Source organism: Dromaius novaehollandiae, chromosome 13 (assembly GCF_036370855.1).
Source record: "Dromaius novaehollandiae isolate bDroNov1 chromosome 13, bDroNov1.hap1, whole genome shotgun sequence".
NCBI classification, from domain to species: Eukaryota; Metazoa; Chordata; class Aves; order Casuariiformes; family Dromaiidae; genus Dromaius; species Dromaius novaehollandiae.
The window spans coordinates 5,817,316-5,842,018 of NC_088110.1; the positions used below are offsets into that span (position 1 = coordinate 5,817,316).

A 24,703-nucleotide genomic window follows, 5' to 3' on the forward strand; every position below is an offset into this window, starting at 1 on the left:
CTCCAAGTTTCTGCAGCGTATGATGTGGGCAGCAGAGAGGGATGGAGACTGGTCTGGGGTGGACCTTGGTTCAAATCCACCTGTGCTTTGTCTTTGTGATTGCAATAATATAGGAATATGGCTGACAACGTGTTCTTTTATATCACTGCTGTACTAATTAAAGCTGGGTCCTAGAATTTATTATATAAATGCTGGCTGCTGCACCTGCTAGTAGTTCTGCTGACATGAGTGGTCATGCCAGGGCTTAGCGGAGTTGGTGGGACCTTTCATGTTATACACTGCAGCATCAGGTCTGGGGTCTGTTACGGTGCTCTACAGAGCTCGCAACAGCTGTTAGGAGAAAACCACTATGGTTTAAAGGCCATCCACTAAACTTCAGAGCTCTCAGGTTTAAGACAGTCAGCTTTATTATTTTAACTAGTTTACAAGGAGACAATATATGTGACTGCATATATTTGTCCAGGAGAGTTGGTTTCTTCCCTAGTAAGCTAGCTCTTCTGGAATGTTGCAGACATGGAAAAAAAGTTTATTGGAAATTATTATATTTGAAAAGGCCTTAGCTATTCCCCAGAAAGAAGAAAAGCGAACACAAGGTCAATTTACAACCTGACCCGAAAACACAAAGTTGATAATTGGCCATCATTGCTTATTGTATCTATGATCTGATTTGTTGAAATGCTCAATAAATCCACTATTAGGAGAAAAAGTGCTTACATGCATTTTTTTTTCTTAAAAAAAAATTAAACAACAAAATAAAAGATTGATTGACAAGACATCAATAAAGCTTTGAGCATACACTGCTGACCTTTTTTTCTTTGCACTGCAATCTGTGTTTATTAGAATTCAGCTCCTATAAATAGGTTTCTGTGGATAAAAAAGCAAGCAGCTTCCTAGGAGTTTTGTTCAATAAACTTCTGTGAAAATTCTAAAGACTTAATACATGGCTTTCAATTTAATTCATTCTGTCTTCCGTTCTTAAAAATAAGATATAAGTGGGGATGAAATAGGTTTAGCTGGTAGAGTGTTTTTTCTAAAGCTGTGTTCTTAAAACTCACCTTTCCTCTTTAATGTCTGCTACAGCAGTTCGTTCAGAACAGACAGGATATATATCATCTCACGCCTGCTGTACTGTAGGCTATTTCTTCTCTTTAAATAAAAACATATTATAAGCCTGTGCTGCACTTGAGTGTTGTGAGCACTCAGGTTAGTGACTTCAAAAGTGGAGCTGGAATGAGGCTTTGGCAGGCACCGAAGGATGCTGACCAAGCTTTGGACCCATTTTCTATTTGATGTTTCTGAGAAGAAAATCTCCTCAGAGCCTTCTAAAACACTAAAGGTGTCGCACAGCAGTAATGTCAAGTCTTTTAATTTTATCGCAAGCCTAGTGATATTCCTGTATTAGGGGTTTTGATTCTTGAAGTCTTACTTCTTGGCGTCCTGCGAGAGTCTCGTTCGTTTGTGTTGCGGAGGTAGGTGTATAGTTGATGTTGCTCTAGGAAAAAAGGGAAAACAGAAACCCTAAATTGAAAGGGTCAAAATTTGAAGCCCAGTAAGAAAAGCCTGTATCTGTTGTTTCTGATGCACATTTTTCCTTTCTATTTAGATTGCCTTAGAAAGGTAGGATAGCTCGGGCGGAGGCTCAGATTTGGCCTGTCTCATGGTGTGTGCTTTTCTGAGGCCAGGGGAGTCTTCCAGGACTGGCAGTAAAGATATTTCTGTCTCGGGCTCAGGCTAGGTGCGCGTTTTCCTTGAGCTATTTCATGATGAAAAGAAGCTAGTGTTAGCAGATTTTGTCCCATGTCTGTCTTCCTTTGTGCTCCCCAAAAATCCGTGTTACTTGTCTCCAGTGTTTTCTATTACCTTCTCCTAACACTCTAAGGCTGGTGTCAGCATCTTTCCTTTGATTAATCGTACAAATCCCTGATTAATTCAGGCTATTTCCTACCCTTCTGTCTTTCCCTCTTTTCTTACAGAATCCCTCGGTCCTTTCAGTAGATACTGACTGATTTAGGGGTTCACAGAGTGCAGAACAGGAAGGAATTGCTGCTGTCCCCTCTCGTACCACGGTTCCCAAAGAGCATCTGCAATACCCCTGGGATGGTCCAGTGTAACATGAACATACTCCCAGAGTATTTTCCTCCTATATCCTAGGTTCCTGCACAGATGGGTTCTTGCCACACACTAGCGTTGAAAATTGAAGGGCATTTTTGTTTTCAATTTCAGACACTAGGTGGGAGCTAGGTTGGCTATTTATATTCATTAATTCTTTTTAAAACTTGATGCTAATTGATCTGTACCTGTTTTGCTCTTATCCAAATAGACATAAGAATACTGGGCTGTCTTTGGAAAGGACTTGTAGTTCTCAGATGGAAGGTGCTATGTACACCGGAGGTACTGCTCTATTCGTCTCTGCTTCTATTAAACCCGGCAGCTACTGAGAGAAAACATTGAATGTTATTCCACTCTCAGCTTTGAGTATGCCATGTCATGATTAGGGAAAGGTTGCACCACAAAGTGGGTAATACTACTGTAATAACCCGAAAATGAGAAGGCATATAGTACTCGACAAAAGCTGATATAAAACAGAGGGAGTCTGCATTCTGTCTGCTCTTAGATCTAGAGAAAAAATAGCGTGCTGTAGGTGAGTTCATTGAATGCAGGAACTCCGTAAGATTTCCAACTAACAGGAAGAAGGTAGTACAAAATAAGAGCGCTTTTTTAGAAAAGCAATACACTTATAATACATATTGTATACTACAAATATTTCCTACTTCTGTACAATATATCTAAAAGACAGCCACGCTCCAGTCAAATTTTATCTGTTGAGTATAATGCTTTAGAGAGACGTGCAAGCATTACTTTCGGATATGAGAGAACTATACAGAATTTTAATTCTGCTTATTCAGTAATAATTTATTTTGCAAGTTCTGATTATTAGGATTATTATTAATTACTGTGCCATGCAGCAGTGCTAACAAAAAAATCTTTCTGATATAGCTGAGCACATTAAAAATATTGGATTAAAGAATTAGTTGTGCTAGACTTTAAGTGGAGCAAAATAAAATGGCTAATCAAAATCTGAGCACATACAAGGTGATCATTTACCTGCTTTCATTGCACGTTGTTTGAATAGTTTGTATTACGGATGTGAAATTGCCCTCGAGGAGGTTAGTTGAAGTAATAAAGGCTCCCCTTTGCCTTGGGAGCCACTCCCTTGGTGATGTGACCTTTCTGTGACTTCCAAGCTCAAATCATTATGAAGAGAGACAAATGCTTATTTTAAGTCTTTTTGAAGGCTTTTCAGGCATTAGGTTTTATGTCAAGGTCTTTCTCCCTCTCTTGCTCTGTAAACCAGTTTTGCAATAGGTGGGGGGGGGAGGAGGCGATATAATCACGCAGTCGGAGACCTTGAACAGTATTTTCTGTGCAGTGTATTTTGGGTTTTGGTTAGCTTTGAGGAGAGAGAGGTGGTTTTTAAATCTAGAATTAGAGGCGGTCTCTGAAGTGATTTCAGTGCTTCAGAACAGTGCAGGAGACTTGGTGCTTGCCTCAGTGCTGCTTTGCCTTGGTGAGACCTTAAAATCAGTGCTGATTTTTAAAGCCCCGGAGTCAGAGGGACTTCTGCGCCCCGGTTCTGCAGAATACCTGTGCGTGCCGCTCTTGGTGCCTCGCGTGCTTAGCACCCTCCTTGCTCAAGCCAGCAAAAGGCGCCCATTTAAGCACTGCATTGCATTAGGACCCTTGCTGTTGGGTCAATACTTTGAGCTGAAGTTCCCCTCAGCTAGGGCCTGTTAGTGACTTCTGAACACGCAGCCGTTTCCCGCTGGCCCTCGCAGCCGTGCCCGCAGCCCTCTCCGTCGCCAGCGCTGGGGACGGAGGCGAGAGGGGCTGCTGCCCTCCGCAGCCGCTCGCTGTCACCGCCGCTCACCGCCACGCTCGGACCCTGCCCTGGGCTCCGGGTAGAAGCTGCCGATTTTGCCGGTTAGGATTAAGCTTTGAGATTGTTGGGTTTTGATGTGTTTCATATTTACAAAACAGGGCTTAGGATGAGATGCAGTAACATCTTTAGAAGGAGCAAGAACTTTCTGAAATTTGGGAAACACGCTTAGTCACAAGTCTCCGTTTGTGGTAGCGCTGGTGGGGACTGCAAAATCACAGCTCTCAAAATGAACGACAGACTCGAAACGTGTAACTGGCTGGGTTTGATGATCGATGACGTCTTGCAGCGGTGAGTACCGCGCAGCGTGGGCATCGGTGGTGCTCTGCGAAGACCCTGGATGCATACTTCCTCAGAGACGCGTTGAAGCAGACACCTTCAGTCCTATTTATTTAAATGAGATGTAGACGTATGCTTAAAACCAAGCATGTGTTTAACTTCTTTAAACTATGGCTTTAAGAAAAAGCAGCCGGGCTTGCGGAGTCACACTTCTGTTCGACACGTCCGGGCCGCCTGGACGTTCATGTCGTTTGATTGACTTCCGTGGGTGCCCCAGGAAAACCACCTGTCCCCTCCCTCGCTGGTGCTCGCTGGGCCTGCGTTGCGTGCGATCGGCTGGCGCCGGCGGTCTCGCCCGCAGCAGAGCCGGGGGGTCCCCGCTGGTGGTGTCTCCTGCGGGCGTGGTAGGGCCCGGCCCGGCCCGGCTGCCCCGGGCGCCCTGCCGGGGGAGCGGCCTGCTGGACGGGTCGCCGATGCCCCGCCAAAGCTGCGCAAGGACCGCGCGGGCTCGGGCGAGCTCAGCTCAGCTCAGCGCTGAGCAGCTCAGGCTGATGGACAAGCCCAGGCAGTGGCAGTAGCAGCGGCTCCCGCTGCAGCCTCCCCGCCCCTACGCCGAGCTTTCGGACAGATGTGGCTGCGGGTCTGCGACATCCCTCGCTAACGCTTACCCGGGGCTGTTCGGGATTTCTGGGTGAGAGAACGGGGAGAAGAAAATACGGTGCTTCCCACACAGGCCCGTGGAGCTGCGCTGCCCTGAGGGGCCCAGCGCGGGCCGGGGCTGGGGCCGGGCCGGCGGCCGCCCCCTCCGTCCCCTCACAGCCCCCATGTCCCCGTGAGGAAGGGGGCTCCCAAAACGCGCTGGGGGTGGGGGTTGCTGCTGCCGGGGCATCGCGCGGCAGTGAGGCGATCCCCCCGGGTGCTCCCCGCGTGCCTTTGGGCAGGCGGCTCGCTGCCCTTCCCTCGTGTGGCTTGGGTCTGCCATGCTGCCAGCAAACACGGTGAAGGGATAGGTTTTTTAATGAGGTATGGATTTTCTTATGTTTCATAATTTTTTTAACAAAAAAAACCCTAATCCAAGTCTGGAACTTGCCATAAACTTGCAGGGCTCCTTAGTGGCGGGGCAGAAGAGCTTTCCCTGCCCTGGAGCTGGGAGCTCTCCCAGTAACCCCCGAGGACGCTGCCTGCCGAAAGCCGAAGGCTGCTCGAGCACGGGTGGGGGGATGAGGGGAAATGCCGCAGAACGATGAATTTCGTGACAAATGCACTGATTTCTGTTCTCGTTTCAACGTTGTGGTAGTTGATGCTTTTTCTGAATATCCTATGCAATTTCTGCAAGCTTTCTTGGTTGTATGTAATCTAGAAATATCTTACAAGTGCTTAGGCAGTGGTCAAGCACCCGACAGGTCATCTGCATGATGCTTCTCGGTATCTGGGTGAGCAGAATGCTTGTAATCAGGTTTTCAGGAGATGTCCAGATCCTGAGATTATTTTGAAAATTATTCTCTCCAAGATTCACTAGCAATTCACTATTTGCAGAAAACAGTGCGTCTAGAAAGCATCTTTCCTAGGATGCTTGTTAAACAAAAGTAAAGTAAAGGCAAAGTGCATACAAGCACTTTTTCATCTGAGCAAATACTCATAGAAAATTGCGTGCATAGGTGCACTTTGTGGTGCAGAATTTACCAAGTTACTTTTGGGAGTATTTTACCCATCCAACTGTAATCTTAATACGAAGCGTAGAACTAAGCATGCTATTTCCATTTCAAAAGATCACTTAATATCTCTTCTGCCAATTTTCTAATTTGTTTAATTAAAACTTAGCACTCCATTCCACTTCATTAGATCTATTTAATTTTCATGTATCTAAGCAGTTTTCCAAGTACATAATTAAAAGAATAGTTTTATAAATTCGGTACTTTTTGTACCATTAACATGCTCAAGAACAGGAACTATATTTTCCTGTTGATGAGCATGTGGTGATAAAAGCATTAGTGTGAAGTAGTAAGAAGGAAATGCTCTAGTGCTGTTTAAAAAGTCTACCCTGAAGCTGGACACAAGGTATTTTTACGAACACAAGCTCTGCGTGCTTTAGGGAAACTTTGCGGGAGGTGTGAGCGCAGCAGTCATGCTGATGATCACTTTTTACAAGGCAGTAAAGAATGTTCTTCATAAAGTCAAGCAGTATGTGGTGTGCAACTAGTAGTTTGGGTTTGGATTTGTAGGTCCCGAAGTGCCATACAGTGGTGGATTTCCTTAAGCTGGTTTTTGCAAGTGAAGGCAGTGGGATGCAGAGAAGGTGACTTATGTATGGTCAAGCAATAAATTGGTCTCCTGTTGCCTAGTGGTTATAGCCCATGGACGTTCTCGAGAAGGAGATAAAGTTTTAGAAATTGATTTTTGTCAGGACGAGGATTAATCCCATCTGCATTTTCCTTTGATAGGCCAGAGCTGAAGTGTCTTGATCATCATCTTAGCAAGGAATAGTTTACATCTATAGTTACTTGAAAGATGTGCATCACATATAGATGGAAAAGATGAGGAGGGAACAATGGCTTCTCCCATGCAGGCTACAACTGCTTTACCTTTAAAAGTCTGCAAGAGTCATATAATGAAAATGAATGTATAGTACAGCAACAAGACAAACCCCGGTAATTTAATTCACTGAACTTGCATTAACTCCTGTGGTCTTTGGAGCTGATTCTCAATATATAATCTTGCTAAACCATTTTATATAGCTGGCATTTTGTGTTCTGGAATATATACAATAGTGAGTAGTGCATAAATCATTGGAGTATTTGGAAATTTTGTGTGTGACCGTGCTTGTGTATGTTTGTGTGTAAATATTTGAGGTAGCTGGGTGTCATTTAAAAGGAAGTATGATAAATGGGAGCATAAGTTACTGATTTTAGTCCCCTGCAACTGTAGACAGCTGTCTCACAGACTTCTTCTGGAGGCTCCTGAGACTGTGTGCACCGCTTGCCCCATTGCACTGTGACCATGGGCTATGTCAGAGTCTTCTCTAACCTGCTTGAGACTTCTAGTAGGAGACTAAAAGCCTTTGTTCCTTCAGAGGAAGGTAGGCAGGATTAACGGTATAGTTGGGATCTAGTTAAGCCATTTGAATCCTACGTAGCTTCAGAATGAAACCAAAGTAAGTGAAACCTTAGCATTCTTGTATGCTATGCATAGATGTTAGCAAAGCTCTTGCCATGCATAAGTATTTTCTTTTAACATAGTGTTATGAGCCCCTATATATGTCCTTTTTTTCTGAAAAGGTTGTAGAAACTTAAGCTGTATCTGGCAGTTCAGTGGCAAAGGATAAAATTAAGCAAAGATTTAAAGTAGATTACTTTTAATGTCTTGTCATGTATCTTATGTATGTTATAAAACCCTGTAAAAGACTTAGTCCAAAGGCAGATGAAGGAAATAGGAATCTTTGGGCCTCAAGTCAAGCTCTGTAAGAGTGTTTTTTCTGTACAAGAGAGGACTGAAGCACTGTCGTAACACTTGAAGTCCGACAGGATGGATACCTCTTCTTAATAAATTTTTAACTAAAATTTTTGTTTTCTCAAATGTTAGCTTTAAGGATATTTGCAAAAGCTGTCATTGTTAAAGGATTAGTTATTCACCTGTCGTCTTCCTGGCCTTCTTGATGTACCTTTTCAGGTGTTGGCCCATGCCCTTACCTGTTAGGAAGCTTCTCTGTGTTGGACCAGGTGGCACTGTGTATGTTGACAGCACTTAGCCAGTTGCTTCACCTGAATCGTGGCATCTGTGGTCTTTCCTTGTAGGCATTTGTGGCAGCTGGTGTGCGGTGATCAGTCGGATGCAGTCTAAGCATGTTAATTCGGCAGGGGGAACAAAGCAGAAAGGGAAAAGAGACTTTCAAACAATAAACAGCTTAAAAAGAAGTCAGTGTGACATTAAAATTGATCAACGTGTTCTGGGAAACCAAATAGATCTAACTTGCAGTGTGCGGGATGTATATGTATATGTGTATGTGATGGGACCTGGGCCGTAGCTTGTTCTGACACCAGCCCTTAAAGAGCCCTGTTGGCCTGCAGAAAAGGGGCCATTGCTGAGACTTATTTTTAGCTTGTTTTTCCTTAAAGCTTCTTATTAAACTAAACTGATGCCGTAAGTATCTCAGTAACCAGGCTAACCCATCATATTCTTACAAATTACTACAGAGCAGCTCTGGTTCTCTTACAATCCTATTGCAGAAACTCAGTCCCTTGTTCCTCCTGCCGAGAAGCAGCCTGCTCTTTGAACGACACTGAAAAGATCAGTGTGTTAAATATTTCAAGCTTAAATAGGAATTAGCAACATTGTTCTGTCTGAAAGTGATTCACTTTGAGAGCTCCTCTGGCAATCACGGATAAAGTCTTTGTATTAAATTTGCCGTACTGCGGTCTCTGTTTCCGTTGCGCGTTTGAATGGCAGGTCACTGCACAGGCTCCGGGTAGGGAATTATGACAGTATTCAATTAGCCAGGTAACCTCGGAAGATTCGCTAATGCATAAAATAGAAATCTGCTCTTAAAACTTTTCTCCGTTTGATATGCATATTCATTTCAAGCCCTGAGTAATGGTTATGTAACGTACAAAATTCAGCCCCTGTGGTAGCACTTCATTGATGAGTTTTGTCCCTTGTGTACAAGAATTGGGATCTTTATTATCAGATCAGAGACCTAAAACCTGACAAAACATTAAGCTTTGTTTTTCATGGGAAGGTCTTCACCTGTAAAATGGGGCATGTGGAACTGGTAGGCTGAGGGTTGTTCAGGAATGTTTTGCAGCAGTGAGTAAACATAGTATTCTTTCTAATTCCAAAGATGTTAAGTAATGTGTCCCAAAGACTCTTCCTTGGATTTTTTCCCCCCTTATAATGGAATTTAAAAAGTATGTAGCTGGGTTGGAGATGCATATTCCATATATGCTGGGAAATATGCTTTCAGTGTATATGACTTGTACTGTAGATAAAATGAACTGACAAAGAAATAGAAGAAAAAAATTAAAACTGCAGGGGAGAGCAGAGTATATGAGACTCCTTAGTTAACAACAGGCATCTACCAACATGCAGGTAAGCTATGAAGGCTACCTGTATTGTCCTTAGAAGTGTTAGGTAGAAAATTGTCGTAGCAGTATTGTGTACACTCCAAACTGCAGAACCACGTACAGCAAAGTCTCCATCAGATTCCACTTAAGAAAAATCTCACCCATTTATTCACAGTACAGTTTCTGGCTTTGATGACATATTTGTGTTCTTTTTAATGAAAGTTACATTACAGTTCATTTCTTATGTGGTTAATATGAACTGCTGAATAGAAAAGATTGGATGTGGAGTCTTAATGCATTGTAAATTCTGCCAGTTTCTGGGACTGGACTTTTTTTTATCTCAAGCTTCATAAAACTGACCCATTGAAGGGCCAGAAAAAGAAAAATGTAATCTGTAACTAATAGGTATTATATATCTCAAGCAAATTAGAACAAATTACTCACTAGAAGTGATCCTAATAAATTACAGTATGTGTATAGCATTCAGAATAAAGTAGTTATAATAGTAGAAATGGCAAATGTGGCGTATCCCTTAAATATTGGCTTGCCAAGCATGAGTTTGCTGGCTCTTTAATGATGCTTCTGTTGCTGTTTAATTTCAGAGAGATGATATGTTTTACTCTCTGAGTGACAGAAACAGGAATATCTCTGAAGATGCTAGAGTGAACATAAGAACAAGTGTATGCGAAACATAAGATGTAAAATTCCAGATTTGACCTGGCTATTTAAATAGACCTTTGTGTTTAAATGTAAGGCAGTGTGTGTGTGTTTATAGACATCTCAAAGGATTTTTAACATGTCATGAAGGACTATGAGTTACACCAGAATTTCAGAGTATATTGGGTATGTTTCCTCTGTTTTTAAGTCTGTTTTCAGCAAGTCTTTATAACTGTTGTCTGCCTCGTTCATCTGAAGAATGAGTTCACAACGCCGATTCCATTTAAAACACTAGTCCAGCTCATGGACAACGTTTTGATGCCCAGAGGAATGGCCCACAAGTCCGTAAGTGATTAGAGGCCAGGGCTGTGCAGTTTCCTCATTTTTATTCCTCAGTGGTTCTTCAACTGAATGTTGGCAAGTGCGTTTTTGTAGTCTTTGATTTTAATGGGAAGCTCAATTTTTCTTCATCTTTTTCTCCCCCCTCTTCTTTTTTTCTTCTTTTTCCCCAATTCTGACTTCATTGTTTCCTTGCTCAGTCTCAGATGCTGCTGTCCAGGATCTGGCCTCATGTCCACGTAAAGTAAATTCTAGACTGGACAGGTAAAAGCTAATTTAACTTTTTCCAGGCTTCATGTGGCTTAGACAATGAAGGGCGCTATTCGCCAAGCTGTTAGGTGTTGACATCTCTCATTTGGTACTGCGAGGTTGAGGGAAGAGTGTGATAGACCGTGAAATGTGCAAACAAGTAGTTTATTCTCAGTAATGTAGTGAAGGAAAACCACCTTGCGGCAGCGTCCTGGCTTGATTTGAGGAGGGCAGGTTTGCACCAGTAAAAGTAACAATGAGAGAAACAAGGAAGATATCTCGGTAATTGGAGTGTGAAATAAAAGTTGGAAGTCTTTGGACAATGGCTTACTGCAGCAATTGAGAAATGACTCAATAACTTGCCACCTGCAGAGGAGAAGTTTGCAGTAAAACAGAGCTTCAACCAGCTCCTCCAAAGAACTGATGGTAGTTGATGGGGTAAAGGAGACTATTATACAGCTGTGCTTTCACAGTTTGCTTTAGTTAAAGTGACTGCAGGTCCAGAAACTCAGGGCTGAGAGTGAATGGTCAGGTTTTGTAATTAGATTATACTGTTGCAGTGGAAGATGCACTTGCTAGCGTACAGCATTTAAAGCAGCCGGGCCGCTGCTCAGGCATTGCCGTTAGCCTCGTGGGACTGATCCGCATCGCTGCTGTCTGCCCCGTGCCGGTTCGGCATCACGTCTGTTGTTACCAAATGTCGCCTGTTCTTCTCCAGCGCTTGCTGCCGGGACGTGGGGCCGCGGGCCTCCCGCGCTTAGCCGGGCGAACCTCGGGGTGCGGGTGGCCGCTGGCTGCTGGCTCGCTCCCTTCTGGGTGCAGGGCAGCCGCGGGGAGCGGCGCGCTCCTCCGTCGCCGTGCTGGCGGGCCGATTCCTGGGCCTTCACAAAAGCTTTAGCCTCCGCGTTATCCTTTCAGTGCAAGAAGAGTCTGTGGACTGGTCCCAAGCATGTAAGACAATCTTTGTTTAAAGAAGAGGAGAGTTGTATTTCAGCATTTTTCTGACAATTATAGTAATCAAGCCAAATTATGCATAAACCAGAAAAGAGTATCAATTTTATGTTTGAAGGAAAGTTTTTTATTAAAAGATAGTTTTGTTTAGTACTTTATGCCTGAGATATAACCGCTTTAGTTACCCAGAAACCAGCCTGTGGTTTGTTTTTTCTTTACTATTGCTTGGCAAAGTTATTGAGGAAAAATATCAGAATCTGAGGCCATTCCAAAAGAAGTTTTCTTGTCCTGACTCAGTAATTCTGTCTTCATGAATTTGGGCCTCTTGTTGATTGTCACCCTGGTTTTGTGTCTCCTTTAACCACGAAAAGCCTTTTAAAATGAGGCATAAGCTCAGGCTGGAGACCTGGGATTCGGTGTGGGTTTGCAGCGGGGGGCCGGGCTGCTGGGAAGGACGAGAGGCCCCGCGACGTTGGGGCGGGCGGAGGGACCCAAGAGGGACATGCAGCTGGCGCAGGGATCGCTCCTGCGGGAAAACCGCCCTCGCAAGGACCAGCCTGCGTCTCCTGGCAGTCCCAGGTGGCCTGGGCCTGGGTCAGACGTTCAGGACTTGATCTTTCAAATGGCAAAATTGACTGATTGAGCCCCTCTGATTTATTTTGCTGAAATTTGCTCTTTTGAAATTTGCATTCGTTGCCTGTGCAAATAACAGGTTAGGGTTCGATATTCCAAGCATAATTTCAACGACTGCCTTTTAAGATTTATTTCAAGGATTACATTGTATTCATTTTGCTTACCAAATAAAAAAGGCCATTCCACTGAAATCTGAAAAATAAACCAAAAGCAGTGTAAATTATTTTTCTAACATCCATCTTCAGCACAGAATGAAAGAATAAAGTCTGGAATAAATCCAGCATTGAAAACTGAGAGAGCTGAGTTTGTCCCTGGCTCCACTGTTGTGTTTTGTTTGAGGAAATTGTGTAACTTCTCTCTGCTTCAGTCTGTAAAACTAACAAATGTGCAAAAGTGTTACAAGGCGCTTCCTTGTAAAGTGTTTCAAGATCTATAAGAGCAAAGTACAAAATAGGGTAAAAGCAATAGGTTTAGTTGCTAAATGTAGTGCTGGACTTAGTGATAGTCAATTTATGTCTTGTATGTGATTTATATGATGCATTTAGCAGTTTTCCCTCTTCATGCATCATTCTGATTTCTGCAGTTATACTCAGGATTTTGTAAGTATTTGCGATATAATTACAGAAGAAAGTTCAGCCTGTGGGTTATTAATGAATGTCTGTGCATATCCTTTAGTGGGTCGTTCTTGCTCATAAATGGTTGGTCAGTTAAATCACATGGTATTTTTTCTGCTCATTGGTTGCCTAATACCCAAGAGGCTAATTACTACTCCAACAGCGATTTTCAATTGGTGAATGCTTTCACAGATTCGGGCAGTCAGCAGCATTCTTGAGCGATGCGTTACGTGATCCTTCAAAGGACACCTTGCAAGTCTTGTGCTTAAAAATGGTTAATAGGTGCTTGCATTATTTGGTGATGTCTGCTTGCGTGACAGATTTATCCTGTAACACTGCATGTCTGAAAGGTGCAAGCTCTGCCTCTTCTGTAATGGCTGGTCTGAAAGAGCGGCTGCAGTTACGTAGTGTTTGTGCGGTGCGAAGGTAGCCAGCAGAGCGCAGGCCCGGGTCCCATGAAGCAGGATGCGTGCTAGCCGGCCCTCCTGGTCCCGCTGGCTCCTGACTTCGTTTGCCATTTGTTGCCTTGTTTCCAGTGCGGTATCAGAAATACTTCCTTGCATGCTCCAAGACTCTGGGTGACAAAAGTAGGGTTTTTTCCTCCACCTTGCTCTTGAACTGCAAAATACCTTGTTTAGAAAACGCTGCAGAAACAGCTGTATTTGGGCTGTGTTTTTAGAGACTCTACAGAACCGTTAATAACTGGAAATGGAGGGTTTGACATCTTTAATTTGCTCAAGTGTGTTTAGTGTTGTTTTGGTTGATGATTAACACATATCATTTTCATTTGCCTATCTGCCACTTTATTCCCAAAGGAAAGCTGTGGGACTGTGCTTATAGTCCCCCCTTCTGAGGAAAACTTGCTGATGCCTTTTCTAGTCTCTGAATAGCGTTGTCCATCTGTCTTCTGAATAGCTGACTGTACTTGTTCTGCTCATTGCTCTGGCATACTGGTTATCATTGCATGCTGTATTTCCTTACCGTTTCATAACACTGTGACTCTTAGCGGCGTTCAGTCCTTCTTGCGAAAGAGGAGTGGCGTTGCCTGACGTTGCAGCACGTGGGCTTTCCGCTGGTCGCAGCAGAGGTTCCTGAAGCCAGGCCTTGCACGTGTCAGCCGGGACTGCGAACCCCCGCTCCAGTGCTCCCCTGGGGCGTCCGAAAGCTGGGCTGATGTTCGCATGATTTATGTAAGATTGTTTCGCCCTTTGGGATATAGTTTGCAATCCTGAGAAACCAAAGCGTCTTGTACATCAGTCATCTTGTACGGACGTGCGTACTGAATGCCATGTAAGTCTTACTAATTTATTTAGGGTTGGAGTTTTCCTATTTATGCAATGAAAATATACAGATTTACACAACCACTGGGAATCCTGTCTGTAACATGAGAAATTAAATTACAAGTTGAATTCCTGGGGTCCTTCCTCCAGGTTTTATGCAAGACTTTATGTGGACAAAGTCCTAACTGAGGCTAGGATTTAGCCCAGTGGCTTTGTTGGGGATTTCACTTCAGTAAAAATTTAAATATTTGACTTGGAGCAAGGGACATTTCTGTTGTGTACAGTTCTGTTAAAAATCACAGCAGAGTCTAGGAGGCTCTGACACATCTCTGAGCTCCGTTCACGTTCCCCGTGTTGTCTGCTCTCTTTTATTAGTTGAATAGAAGGGCTACTCGCTTTGGCATTAGGAAGCACTTGTGATTTTTGAGGCCTAACAAATTATTTTTTATAGGCCGTGCTAGTACCTCTTCAGGAAAACAAAGACCTCTTTGTAGCCGAATAGCAAAGCAGCTTTAGCTGGGCGTAGGGAAGCTCCTAGAGCTTTCCTTGTTAGCAATTTCTGAGAAGGTAAAAGATGCTAAGACATACAGATATCATACAGTGTACAGGATGTAGCAACTTATTATACGGTATGTAGCTGCTCATTCGAGCATGCCAGAGCTTCTGTACCTCACTGCTATTATGAGCTGGTAAGAACCTACTAGGACTCTAAAGTATTAAAAAAAAAAAAAAAAAAAAAAAAAGTAATCTCCAGTGCTGCGAGCAAGTGTCGAGCCCATGAGGTTTGACTCCCTTTGTGTTTCCTTTCCTAGGAGAAGTGAAAGCTTGAAACCCGTGCTCTTCTCCGTCCCTGGGCTGCTGTTAAAGGAGCGTGGCCTGGCTGCAGGTTCTGTGCCCGGGCCGCTCCACATGCTCAGCTCTTCCATTTTGTTGCCCTGGATACTTAGTTGAATGTACCAGACACTCGCTTTTAAAACTGAAAAAGAGAAAAAGCAGCATGAAGAAATATTTGTGACCTCTCTGGATGGGCTACTTATTCGCTGAGCAGTGTTTCAAAGGGAAAGGGTTCTTTCTAGTAATGCCTTTAGACAAATTTTGTTGGTGTGCTTTTCAAGGCGTCTTGGAACGCTAGCACTGTTGGCTGCACAAATCTAATTATCTCAGCTTTCCTTTTTTTGGCAATGCTATTTTGATTTATTTTTGAAGCTCTTAATGAACTGCATTGGGAAAGAGATTACATGATTTATGTAACATTTATTTTCTTTTATTCTTTGTGATCTGCCTTGTTATAAACGATGAATTGTTTAAGTGCTTTTTTGCTTTGAACTAGCAAGAGAGTGGCAGCATCTCTCTTGTTGTGGTTGTTCATTTTTCCAAGTGAAGCTGAAGCATGACTTAGCTACCAGATTGATAAACCTGCCTCCTCAGATGAAGGACACCTCTGCGGTGACCCTCTCCTTTTGAGAGGGGAGGAGGAAGTCGGCTCCTATTCCCACCTTTGGCCTCGCTACTGAGCGCCGCAGCAGGGAATTGGCCTCCGCTTTCTGTGATGGTATAAGGATGGCGTTTCCTGGAGTTTGAGCTACAAACATCAATATATTTGATTAGGGAAAGAGTTTCACAAAAAATGAAACAAAAGGTTTAATTCAGCCACAGGCATGCATGTTGAGCTGGAAGAATGCTTTTTTCCTTTTCTTTTTTCTTTCCTCCAAAGGCTCGTGACCAGTTTTCTTCTAGTGTCTGGGTAAAAGTTCAGGAAGATCTTGATGGCTAAATAGTATTTCTTCTTCCTGAGGGAGAGAGTACTCCCTTTGCTATTGAAAGCCAGCAAATTTAGGACCAATTGTTAGAAATAACAGGAGTGTTTTGTTCAAGTTTGGAAAATCCTGACCAAGTGGATAAATGAAACTCACTGAACAATCAAGTAATATGTGTATATTTTTAACGAGCATGTCTAGGAACTGTGGCTAACTTGAAAAGGTAACTAAAAGTGGTATTGGGTTGTGTTTCCAAAGATTTAGTGGTGTGCCAAGTTGTATCTAGTGTTGTGGAGCCCTTTCTCAAAGAAGAATGAATTGCTTAGTATGGCAGATATCAACGCTGTAGAGGAGCACTGGTGTCACACTTACTATCTAGTTCTTTCTGGTAGTTGGCCTTGGTGTTTACAGTGGTTCCAGCTATTTTCTTTTCTTAAATTATCTTTTCATTGCAAAAATACTGAAAATCTTGTTGTAAATGACTGTAAACAGAGCCCACACCATCATCTTTCCAAATGAAATCAAATCGGTTTGCCCAGAGCGGGTGACCAGAGGGGAGGCATACAACTAGCAATAAAACAACTGGACTGATTAGACTGTGCTACATAGTGTTAGCAAGTGAAAGGTGATTAGAGTGCTGTAGCTTAGCGGTATATCCAAACTGCCAAAGTCATAAGGAAGCCATAGAAAATTGAAGGCAAATCTCTGTTCCAAAAGCAAACTTAGCAAAAGTTATTTAAAATGTAGCTAAATGATGCAGTAGGTTGACTGATCAATACCAGCTGTTCTATAAATGTGCTTATGATCATCATGCTTTACAAATGCAGATGGATAGGATTATCAGCATCTTGCATATGAGGACATTGAAGTGGTGAGAGCAGACCTGGGTCGCTGGCCGAGCCCGGAGGAGCAACGAGGCGCTCCGGGCCCCCGGCCACTCGGCATCTTGCTGCACGCCAGTCAGCTCATTGACTCCTCGGAGGCTCTCGTCGTTGGAATTATTGCAGGAATGTTTTCTAGTGCTTGTGACCATTTTTCTAGGGAAAGATAAAATCCTGATCACAACCCTTTGACTTTTTAAAGTGGAAAACCCCGAACTACTTCTAGCAGGGTTGAGGCATGGGGCCCGCAGGTGGCTGTAAGGCAGGAGGTTGTGGAGCCGTGGACGCCTCCGGGATGCGGTGATGTCTCTACGTGTGCGTGATGGCAGCTAGAGGAAAGGAGCTGGGGGGGCTGGAGGAGTTTTGTAAAATGCCAGCTCAGCCCCCTGAGTGCGAGCAAGGTAGGGGGTCCCCGGTGCCCGTCCCTGTCTGCGTCCTCACCTGTCTGCTCCTGCTCCTACTGCTCCATCTTGTTTCTGTTACTGGCCTTGACCTTGCCTGGGCTTTTCTTAAAGTTAGTCATTTATGTTAAATATTGTTCACGTGGAATGTTGTTATAGGTGTATATACTATTTCTATCAGTCTGTGCATAAATGCACACGCGCGTTTTTATATATAGGAGTTAGTATTAAGCTCAGAATTCTTTTGCTGATTTTGAATGTCAGTCATGTTCCCAGCCAAAGAGATGTCTTCCAGACCCATTTGCACAAGAGAAACAGGCGTTTTGTCTTCTGCCTATAACTTGCATTTGGGCAAATTTTGACTTTAATTATGAAGGAAAGAGTGATTGTATTTGGGTTTTCTTTTCCTCCCCCTGAAATCAAGGGAAAGAAAAAGTGATTCAAATATTAATTGAGGAATTTGTTCATGTAAAGGGTCAGTAGCTGGGGTTAGTGCTTAAAAGTATTCTTTCTTTCAACCAAAATAAATACAACATGCAGTTAGCATTAAGTGGTACAGTGGTGCCTTGAATGGTTTAGAAATGTAAGGCATTTTCCCTATCGTTCTGTGACACTGTAAGGTAATATCAGCACTCATATGCTACTCAGCTGAGTTTGAAAAATAACCTTGTAACTCTTCCTTGCTACTTGTGTTTTTGAGAGCTAGAATATACAAAGTACCAAGCCCTTGACTCCTGCTGAGGTCAGTGTGAGTCGAGAGCACCTCTGAGATGTGTTTAACATGTATAATCAGGCCTTGTCCCCCTGCAGAGGAAAAAAAAGAACCAGAAGGGCTAAGGATGGACATCAGGTAGCTTTAGATCTGTCAGATAGTTTATATAAATAAATGCTTTGCACTCTTGACAATCCTGGCTGAACAACAGTATGAAATTGCTTTGTGTCTAACTTACAGGGTATCAATTTATTAATACAGTTAGCTGTTTTCCAGAAGAATGAAGTATGTTCCTGGATGTACGGGGTTACGTTGTACCTTTTAATTCCAAACCGTGTGAATGAAATACTGGGGAGCCGTTTCTAGAGGCAGCCCAAGGAATGGTTTGTTGAGTGATGGAGGGCACTCCAAGGCAGCCGCGCTGAGCGTGGCGTGGAAGGACATGGAGCCATGTGTGTAGCTCACCCATAGCCTGTGGGACCCTCTATGGACCAGTTACTGGACCAACAGGCCTCTATCGAGTGATGAGGGAGCTTCCACATGCCCACCCTCCATGCTGTATGTTCTGCAAAATGATGCCAAAAGCCAGTTACTTACCTATATTGCACATTATCAACTGATGAATAAATTATACACACTTACACCTGTAACACAGACCTAATCTTTTGTTTATAAGCATGTCCTTTCGACTGAAAATCCAGCCGACCTTGAAGATGTACGAGACCTCAAATTTGACCAAGAAACCCAACAGACTTCAATATCTGTTTTGGATTAAGGAAAATGGTGCATTTCTATAAACGTTCAGAGTATTCTTTTGATGTCTGATGTTCCATGTAGGCCTGGCCGTTTCCAAGCATATTCACAAAGAAACTATTCATAAATAAACTAACTCATGTAACGTAACACACTGCTTCATCGTAAATTTAGCATTATGCTAGATTTATTTCTTTTTTGTTTGTTTACAGAGAAACCTACTGCAGCTGCCAGATGTCCGTGATCTCCATCAAAAGGTAAGAGCTACTTCGTTCAAGGTACCTGAATGATATTTGTCAGTTCAATATAAATATGGTTGTAAAAGAAAAAAAAAGAAAAGGACAGGGGGAGGGAGGGAGGAACAATGATACATAAAAACAAAATTTAATGAAAAGAACTCACATTATGGGTGAATTTCATGAATCATGTAAAGGTGTGCATAAAAAATTGAATATGTACACTTTAGATCTCAGATTTGATAAATATTTCATTAGATTAAGAAATGCACTCTTGAAGCTTACCTGTATATAAGATATAAGAATGTGTTATGGAGGTAACTAAGGTACTCTGTCAATTAACATGCTTGCGTCTGTCTGTCTGTCTGTCACTAAAAAAAAATCTTTGAAATTATTAGGCTTAGGGTGGCTGTATCTGTACAATTTAAAAATGTAAGCCTTTGAGTGAATAGAACTAACTGCTGAGGTCACTAACTACTTGCATAAAAAATACATGATAGAAGAGAAATGTAGCTGTGGGATCTGCTAATACATATGCTTAAAATACAACCTTAATGCTCTAAGTTGTCATTATGGGTATACACTTTGGGGGCGTAAGGCTTGATTCTGGCATCACTGAAATCAGAGCTAATATTACAATTGACTTCAGTGAAAGCAGAGTTAGTCCAATGTGTTATACGTTTGACAGTCTTACATTTTGGGCTTGAGTGCATCCATTGCTGCAAGCTTTAGAAAATCCCACTCATGAATAAGCATTTCTGGATCAGCCCCTTCCTTAGCTGGGAATTTGGGCCTTTGGGGAAGGGCCTCATGCTGGAGTCATCCATCTAGACCTGCTGACTGTTGGCATCCTGCTGCCTATCCTGCCTTCTGTCGGGGCAGCGCTTTTGGAGGTGGTTCCCTTTGGCGTTAGGTGGTTTTTGCTTTGGGTTTTATATGAAGGTGCTCCTTCTGGTGGAGTTTGAACCAATTGTTTCTCTTCAGTCTCTTCTTTATTGTGTGTTTTGATGGGAAGTATCAATAACATATCAAATGTTTCTGTGGGCTTGATTTGAAAAGCCAACACGCCAATAATCAGTTCTGTTTCTTCAGATGGTATTGATAGTGCATTAGCAGATGGATATTTCTTTTGTTATATTCAATATCCAAGTGTGTGAAAGTGCTAGCAATTCAATAAAGAGAAAATTTCACATCTGAACAAACTGAGTGATAAACTAACACTGAGTTATCAGCCACCAGGAGAGAAGAGTTGTATAATAATTCTTTAGAAGTAATGAGAAATAGTAAAGAACAGAAGTATGTTTCTGTCACTCTAGCAAGAGAATGATCCTGCTTGTTTTGGAATAGATGTTCCTGTTAACATTTCTTTCATCTATCTCCTTATCCATTTTTTGTCAATTTATTCTTTTTGGTTCAAGCCGCATTTAGGTATTGGTGGTAGATGAAGATGGGTATTTTCAGTGGAGGAATAATCTTGAATAATATTAGCAGGGCATGGTGCTTTTTAAGGAAGAGTAATGAGTTTCTAAGCTAATCTTACTGCCATAGGTAGAGCTTCTAATGCGATAGACACATTTGCATGCGATATTACTTCAGAGTTCTTTGAGGGTAATTAATATCAGAATTTGGCTCTCAGCTTCTATGAAGGCTTTGTGGCCATGCTTTGTATGAAAAATGCTTATGCTGTTGTGATTTTGTATGGATGTGACCAAGATCAGCCAGCATCTACTTTAAATACTCTAAAATTATAATTGCATTGTGAATGTTAAGGTGTAATGCATACAGCTTCTTACACATCGTCCACACCAGGGCAAGCTTATCTTGAGTATCTGTTACCAGTTCATAATGCAGCAGATGTGTGGCACGTTTTCTGTGCTATTCCTTGCTACTAAACAAGGTTGTTTCTCCCCCCCAGTTCCAAGAAAAAATGCTCAAAAAGAAAAAAAAAAAAAAAGAAAGAATCCAGTTCCCTTACCCACACTGTAACATCCAATATTGTAGAGTGTTCTGAGTTCTGAAGATGAAAGGAACAGGCCATAAGTTATGGAGTTAGAGGACAATATAAACAAAATGACCTTTGGTATCATGCCTGCCATGTTCTGATGAATAAATTGAGTTCATGTTTAACATTCAGATAATATTCCTGGCAGAGCAAAACATTGCCACATTAAATGTTCAGATCACAAATGTTCAATGCAGACTAAATTAAGTTGGATCTTAGGATAGCAAACGCAAAATCAGTAACATGTGGCAATATTTGATTTAACAAAGAAATGCTTCTTTTTCCTTTTTTCTTTTTCTTTCTTTCTTTCTCTCTCTCTCTCTCTCTCTCTTTTTTTTTTTTACTGTAAGTTTAAAAGTATAAAGATACACATGCCACAATGCGGTGCCAGGAACGTTAACTGCCTTTGATCTCTCCCTTCAGATATTAATGTCTCCCCCCAACACACCCCTTGTTTGGCGTCTTAAGAGTTTTCATACCAATAAAGTTGCAGAGAACAGCAGTCTTTGCTTCTGTTTCTTAAGTTTGTTTTCTTAGTGTTGCGTGATCAATGCCCTGGAGAGGTCAATTTTAATCAGCCCCCAGGCACTGCTTAACATTTTGGGCCAAATTTTCAAAGAAGGCAGGATTTTGATTAGTGAGCGTATGATTGTTTCTTGCACTGCTGAGCTTCCTAAACACATGTATGTTTTTGTCTGCCAAAGTACAGTACTAAACTCTTTGAAGTGAAGACGCGGCCATCCGGGCTCCGGACATGTGCGCTCTTTGTTTGCAAACTGGATAGCTGCACATCTGTGTGTATCCGCCAGCGATTACTGTTGTGCAGCTGCACCTGTATTTGATTGCGGGTACAAAATGGTAGGTGTGGAACTGGAATTTATTTTTGGAAATGCAGCACCGTTTTCTGTAAGACTAACATGCTTCTCGGTCATTCCTGGTTTGTCATTTTTGCAGTCTGATCTTCTGGGAAATTTTATGCTCTGTAGAAATCTCTGGTTTGCTGGTATTAAAAGTAAAAAGTAATTTTTACTTAATAAAGTATTTTTAATAAAAGGTTTCTTGGCTTAATGGGAGGGTTGAGTCACAATAAAGGTGCATAAATCTAGTCATCTCTGGAAAAGTCCATTGGTCGGTCAAGCTTAAGCAGTGTTTAAGGAGAGCAGGGGGTTGCCGTAACCGTTGTGCACAAGCTGCTTTAGATGACGGTTTCTCACCATTAGCGCTCCCGTAGGAATGCCAAGTGTAAGTGTAGAGAAATGCCTTTTGCAAGCCACAAATGTTAGTGCTAACATACAGAATTGCGTGCAAAGTAGTAATGACCTGCGTAAGTATTGCAGAGCAGCAGTATCCAGTGCTTTGACACCACTCTATATATACTTCACTGAGGTGGGGTGACTGCTGAAACGCGTATCACCAGTTATTATTTATGCATGCCATTATGTTCTGAAAAATTCCAAATACTTCAGACAAGACCAGGACTCCCTTTCTCTTTTGGGGAAGAGGAATTGGTGGCTGCCTGAAGGATTATTTCAGTTGAATATATTGATGCTAGAGAAATATAGTCAATGCTGTCCCAATATGGACCTCAAAATTAAGAGGTGGATTTTCAATATTATCCTCACTCTGTCAAACTTGCACCATTGCCACCAGCTCAGATGTAGGTGGATTTTTTGTGCTTTGGGAAATTCCTTTGTAATTCTCCATGCAGAGTTCACAGACAATCCACTTAGTTAATATATTAGGATGCAGGGCATCCTTGATGGAAACAAAGACAATTTTAGGTGTAGACTTTTCAATGGGAGCAGTAGGGCCCCTTTCTTACAAACTTTTCCTCTGCTTGCACTGTATGCAGTGGGATCCGCTCCTGTTCTGCGTGCCAGGGAACAGGCAGCTGGATCACAGCCATTGGCTTCGGTGGGAGCGGAAACAGGCCTGTGATGATTTTAAAAATGGGCAGGTTGGAAGGGAGCAATCTGCTAGTAAAAGTTCATAACCATGCAATTATGGCATAGTGACTGTGCAAGCTGAAATTCATTGGCCATTTGAGGCTCTCCAAGACACATACCAGCCTCTGAGAATTTCTGTATTTATTTTTAATTCATTTCAGTCTTATTGATGGTTCAGCTTTTGGAATGTCTAACAGCTTCAAAGAGCGCAAAGCCAAAAACTTTACCGAGTCGCCCAAGACTTCCTCTGTGTATGTTCATGTATATATGAGTGTGTGCAAATTCACATATATCCTGTAGGACATGCACTTTAGCTGTCTCAGTTCATTCATTTGAAAAATGCTGATTTTGCATGAAAGAATGAAGAACATAAATGTTATGAGGAAAGGAAGATGCGTAGCCACAAACATTGTAACTGCAAATTGCTCTCCCTGCCCCGCTGTATTCTGGAAACTTTGGGGAGCTGAAAATAATATGTGAAGAATTGCTGGTTTTGGAAAACGCAGAAGTAGGACCCCATGTTCTAGCATAGATTACAGTTTCTTTGTAAAGTGAAGTTTGCTTTGAGAATTGTGGGTTTTGGTTTGTAATAGAAAAGGTCTTGGGTATACAGAGAAAACGAATTAGAATTCTCATAAATAAGAGCAGAAAAGGTCGTTGATCATGATTACTGTGTTCCTTCACCTTTCAGTCTTGTACAGCAGATATGCTCCCTAATGCTACACTGCATGCTGCATTTCTTTAAGCTTCCTCAAACTACACGGAGATTTTTAGTTATCTTTGAGACGCAGAAAACCATTGGGATCTTGACAGGCCAGTTTGTTTTAAAATCCAAAAAATAAAAAGATATTTCAGAGTACCTTATTGACCTTTTGGGGGCGGGGGGGGGGGGGGTGATCATTTTTTGGTCATCTTTTAACGCTGCTTATCCTTTGGAGCATCTTGCACTGTGTTGGAGCGGCAGCAGAGGAATCCAAGGAAGCAGCTAATAGGTGCTGGCTTTTACTGCCTCACCTGGGCATCGTGCTGTTCAAACTGCACCCAAGTGAGTGAATACGAGCGTATGTGCGAGTACCTGTCATTTAGGTTTACCGTGACATTCATGTTTGTAGAAAGAGAATAGAAAGGCTGAAACGATTCTGCCATGTCGTTGATGCTCATTACCAAAACACAGCTCAGCCACAAGAAGACCGTACTGGTGTAATGAATAATGCCTACTGTACTACAGAAGGAAAGTGTGTTTATTTTATAGGCCTTAAAACTATTCTGTCTGCTTGGTGTACGAGACACCCCAAATTTTCAGTAATATTTTTTCATTGGCGTTTGTGCTGACTCTCAAGCTCTAGCTTTGGTACTGAAGAAAGCGGGCAGCATTCTTTCACTCAGGCTTTTGGAATATGTGCAGTAGAAAACAGTTCTTCTGATATGAACGGTAATGAAAAGTCTCCCAACATCGAAACAAAAATGTGTTACTAGAAACAACGACAGCTTGTCAGACTGCAAAGTAGGATAAATTTCAGAAATGTGAAAGAACAGATGCCAAGCAACTTGAAATATGTATGCATTGACTTAAATGACTTGACTTAGTGCTGGAAATACACTTGGTGACTTGGTTTTGGTTTTGCTGCTTTGTTTGGTATTGTAAAGATGCATTCAGATAACCATGGACTTTGTGAGGAATTTAAGCAAATGAATGTCTTGGCTGACAGATGACCATAGATTAGACTTTGTCATAGAAAGCCATTCCCAAAAACAGAAACTCTGACACTGGAGACCTTTTTGAATCTTTGATAGAGTAGGATGGATCCCATTAACTCGGGACAGTTAATAGCGGAGTCTCTTACAGTGAGACTTTGTTAGTAAGGGCAAGGACAACTTTAAAGCTACCCTTTGCTAACGCGGAGCCTTGAAGCTTGCAAAGCAAGAATCTGTCTTTGCCCAGCGATCTAGCTGGCTGCACAGCAAGGCGTGAAGGTCACATGCCTTTCCAAGTCTCCTTCCAGAAGTCCTGCTCATAAT

General features: G+C 42.3%; 1 long non-coding RNA gene across 3 annotated transcripts in view; it reads left to right on the forward strand.

Annotated features, from left to right (window-relative positions):
* The window catches only part of LOC112984390 (uncharacterized), a 591,798-nt gene that overhangs the window by 340,721 nt on the left and 226,374 nt on the right, over positions 1 to 24,703 (forward strand). For all 3 annotated transcript variants that reach the window (XR_010391380.1, XR_010391382.1, XR_010391384.1), the window contains one exon: positions 18,713 to 18,757. This is a non-coding gene — a long non-coding RNA (uncharacterized LOC112984390). The remainder of the gene's footprint in view (positions 1 to 18,712; positions 18,758 to 24,703) is intronic.